The following is a 5,218-nucleotide window of genomic DNA, read 5'->3' on the forward strand; positions in this document are numbered from 1 at the left end:
CTCATATTCAGCCAGCTATCAACCAATACCCACAGGTCCCTTTCTGCCAGACAGCTTTCCAGCCACTCTTACCCCAGCCTGTAGTCCTGCATGGAGTTGTTGTGCCCCAAGTGCAGGACCTGGCACTTGGCCTTGTTGAACCTCATATAGCTGGCCTTGGCCAACCTATCCAGATCCCTCTGCAGAGCTTTCCTACCCTCAAGCAGGTCAACGTTCATGTCCAACTTGGTGTCGTCCATGATTTTAGGAAGGTGTACTAAATCCCCTCATCCACTTCAAAGATATTGAAGAGAACTGACCCCAATATTGAGCCCTAGGGGACACCACTAGTGACCTGTCTCCAACTGGATTTAATTCCATTCACCATGACTCTTAGTTATGTGGAATTAGTTGTGGAATTAGGTATTACATTCCATGGTGATGGAATAACTAATCCTGGGATCATTTCCAGGCACTTGAAGAGCAAGAATCACAGAATCACAGAAAGGGTTGGGACGGACCTCAAAAGATCATTGGGTCCAACCCCTCTGCCAAAGCAGGTTCCTTAGAGGAGGTTGCCCAGGTAGATGTCCAGATGGGCCTTGAATATCTCCAGAGAAGGAGACTCCACAACTTCCCTGGGCAGCCTGTTCCAGTGCTCCGTCACCCTCACTGTGAAGAAGTTCTTTCACATGTTGGTGCAAAACTTCCTGTGCGCTATCTTGCGGCCATTACCCTGCAAGATAGATGAACAGGATTTGCGGCCATTACCCCACAAGAAGATGAACAGGATTAGTCAGCATGGATTTAAGAAGAGGAAATCGTGCTTAACCAGGCTAACAGCCTTCCAAAATGAGGATGAGTTGCTTTACGGATGGAAGCAATATAGTAGGTGTTATTTATCTTGACTTCAAGATAAATAAGGTTGAGGTCCCTGTCAACCTCAACCATTCTGTGATTCTGTGATATGGTTGCAATGCTGTTCAAAGGGACTTACCAACCTCAACAGTTCTGTGATTCTGTTCTGTTCTGAATCCCTGCTGGTGATGTGGCAGAGCAAACAATCTAAGAAAAAAAAGATGTATTCCTGTCGGGACCACACAGTTTCTGGAGAGGTACAGAGCTGGTCTCAGACACACTGCCCCATGAAATGTTTGCCATCCAACTTAGGTGTCTCTGGAGAGACAAACTGGAAAGAGGTGGAAAGGCTGAGCAGTCTCAGCGTTTCCTTTCTGGATAAGTCACACTTTAGATGTCCCTTAGTGCATCGCAAAACAAGGATGGTTTGAACAGTCAGGGAACCAAAGCTTTTAGAAAGCTGTGGGAGATATTGTCACAGAACAATGCAGGAACAAGCCATGATCCATTGCATGAAAGGAGCACCAAAGCATTTGCAGAAATCAAGAGCACCTCAAAGAAATGAGCTCGTTTTTGTGTCACCAATCATCCTAGAGCAGCATAAAGGGTAATTTGGGACAGTCTGTCCAAGGAGAAGAGTCAGACTGAGAGATGAAAGAAGTAGTTGCTGAAGCAAAGTAATAAAATATGTTCAATCTGAAAGGATTTAAGGATTAAATGTCTACACTGTCAATGAAAGCAAGTAAATCTCATTAAAACTATTGGCACTGCTATAAAACAGGGAGTATCAAACACTGCACTGATATTTCCAGTAAGGCAAAACATGCCCTGAACTATGGTGAATAAGAGTTACATTTTAAATAACTATTACAGTGTTAACTGTTAAAATGTTATCTTAATTCCCTAAAAGGGTTTTAATGTCTCTGACTAAATAGCCCTTATTTCTTCAGCTGTCTGAACTGAATGGTTTAACTGCATCAGTAATAAATGTATGAGACACCAGAATACAGCCTAAAGATCCAACAAATGCCCAGCAAGTTCTACAAACCAAACATGTAAAGTGACAGAAACACCTCCCACTTCATCTCCAGAGCTACACCCATATTCCATGCATGATGGAAAGGTATCACTGCCTCTTTCCTGTGCCAGAAAACAAAACAAAACAAACAAACAAACAAAACAACAACAACAACAAACCAGCATCTTTTGTGACTTTCTAATTAGCCATGCTTGGCATACTGGTAGAGGAGAAGAATTGCCCATCTCCTCAGGGAAGAGACAGAACCCTGCTTCAACCTGTCTTTCCCATCTGCAATGCAGCAATGCAACAGAGCAGTCCTTTTCCCCAGCACAGGTCTGAACTTGAATGTTGAGGTCTCAAGTGTCAAGACAGAAGTCAGCAGACCCACCATAAGCAGACCATGGAAATGGAATTTTATGACAACATCCCAGTGCCTATAGTAACTAAGAATTAGTAAGGGGGGACAAAAAATTGAGCAGATGAATGATTCAATGTCTTTGATGTCTTATTTTTTTCTTATTTTTTTCTTATTTTTTTAAAGCACACTGATGATTCACATGCTTGGGATTCAGACAGAGTGATGATGACTTGACCTCTGAAAGCAGGTGGCAAAGAGAAAACTAGGAGGAATCTGCCAGTATTTCCATAAAGAAAATAGGGAAAAATACTCTGTAGGAAACCCTTTGGAGATTTTCCAATAGATTAGAAAGGAGAGGCAAAAAGTAGTGACAGATATCTCTGAAAGTGCAATTAGGCATTCGTATGACACCAGAACATCTTAGAATGGCAGGATATTGATAACTCAACTAGGCAGATGAGATGAAGTGTAAAGCAATGAGAAATGAAACAGCTCCCATCAAACCTCTTCTGAAGAACATAACAATGCTTTCGGCATTCCCTTATAAAAGACAAAAATTAAGAGCAAAGGACATTTCACCATCATCACTGATTCTTTTCATTCCATAGGTGACATGCCTGGGGCATGATGTTCTGCAACATTGGCAGCCTGACCATTACACAATCTCACACACCATAGGAGTGCCACTTCCCCTATTCTAGCTCTGCTGTCATGACCTAATGCAACTGTGCAGTAGAAAATCATTGTTTTGTTTGCTTGTTTGGGAGATTCACATATGGAATGCATGTGTGTCTGTGCAAACAGGCCATGCTCTGCAGTAAGAAAGAAGCCCTCTGAGTTGAAGTACAAAATTTGGAGACAAATGCAGGAAGGAAGTGAATATAGCCACTATGAAAAATGTTTGCAGATATTTCATGTTTTTATATAATGTCTTCATGTTGTTATACAAGAGCTTTATGTTTTTTAACAATGGACTTGCAAATCCCTTAGGGTCTTCAGGCCTTCAGAGTCAATGGCGACTTCTCTTGCTTCAACAGAAAAGAGTTCAAAGCCACTACTGTGATACTCCAATTTCAGTACTGACAAGCTCTTGCTATGTCACAAAAATATCACTGATTTAATGGTGCAGTGTACAGAAATACATATCTACATGCTTCCTCTTCCTGAATATGACCCTGAAGATCACATTCTGGTTTTCTTCCTCTCTTAGGCATACCTGCAAAAGATTAGATTTTTAAGTCAGCTTTCCTGCTTAATGCTTTATTTAATGTTTTTTGTTTGTTTGTTTGTTTTAATTTTTTCATTAATATTTTTTTCATTTCCTTGTAATTCTACTCTGCTCAGAATAAACCCAGACGAGAAAACAAATATGAAACGGTCCCTAAAGAATTATGGAGGGTTGCCTGAGAGGTTGGGATGATCCTAGAGTAAATTGCCTTTATCTGTCAAGATAATGTTAATGTGTGGGCAGGTCTGATGTTGAATTAAGGTCCCTCTTCCTTTTGTGCCATGCTTTGTTTCTTCCATTAAAGAAAAAAAAGCATGTTTTGCTCTGAAGACCCCATTCCAAGGCATTGCTTTCTCACACAGATCATTGACTGTGGATGAAAGTCATGTATGGAAAAACATGGCATCCTGATGAATTACTGCAGTCAGGAAATAGCAACTGCCTTTCAGTCCTGACGTGCCAAAATTTTACAGGGCTTATGACCATATGTTCCTTATACAGCTCCTCCTTTTGTCCCACCTTGCATGGAGAGAAAGAGAGAAAGGGAGCAAGACAAAGTAAGACAAAGACATAAAAGCAACAGTCAAATATCCTGAAAGGGAGTACAGGAGCAGGAAAAGGGTCACATGGAAAGTGTACAAACAAGTTAAAAAAAAAAAAAAAATAGAGAATGCCAAAGAAAAGAATAATAGCCCCTTCTTGCACATATTAACTCTCCTGATATCAATAAATAATAAAAAATAGCAAATAGCAAATGAATTGTTTGATCATAGAGGCAGGTGTGAACACATGAATATTTGTGTATTAGGTGCATTACTGTTAACACTTTATTTTGGGTTGCATCTATCAAACCATAACGGCAGGATTTCCAAAGATACCTAAGTCAAGACTTTCTTTAACTTTGAAAGTTAAGACTTTCAAAAAAGAGAAACTGTCTCCATAGCAATAAGAAATATTTTCATGGGACCAAAGTATATGTTTCATTCTACAGATGTGTTTAACTACATAATACAAAATAAACCTGTCTGAATTAACCCTGTACAGAAAGCATGAGCAATAGTAAATGTCAAGTTTAATAATGCATTCATCATATATTATAAAGGAAGACAATTGACTGACAAGTGCTCAGGAAGAATAACATGGGGAAATCTCTATGCCAGTATCTTATACACTTCAATAAAGAATACGCAAATGGTTTAATGTGGTTTATGTTCCACATATACAACAAGTATAACTCCATTCACTGAACTGTCAGAACAAGAACTGGGACAGTACACTTCAATCAACAGAAACAAAAATCTCAACCAAATGATAAAGTATTATTCACCAAACCATTGAATTAATTTTGAGGGGAAAAAAAATAACATTTACATATGCTCATTTTTTCCTTAAATTCAAAACAAACCTTCCTAATTAAACAAGCCCTTTTAAACTTTGCCCAAAGCTAGAACCTCCAGCTCCCAAGTGTTTGGTGTTCTCACTGCCCTCGTGTTACCTTCTTTGGGAACATAGTTTCACAATTGTTATAGATGGTACAGAACCAGAGAGACTTCTTTGCCACATTACAGCTTTCTACCTAGTTCTCCACATGCATTGAAGTGCATCATAGTTGTTTATATTAGACAACATATCTTGGCAAGGGAAAAAAAAAAAGGGGGGGGGGGGGGTTAATGATTTCCAGATAGAACAAGCAACAACCTTCTCTACTAGTGGCTCTTTCATTCAGGAAAATTTTACTCTGCGAGATGAATACACAAAACTTGAGACTATAAAA

The sequence above is a fragment of the Oxyura jamaicensis genome, chromosome 1 (assembly GCF_011077185.1).
Source record: "Oxyura jamaicensis isolate SHBP4307 breed ruddy duck chromosome 1, BPBGC_Ojam_1.0, whole genome shotgun sequence".
NCBI classification, from domain to species: Eukaryota; Metazoa; Chordata; class Aves; order Anseriformes; family Anatidae; genus Oxyura; species Oxyura jamaicensis.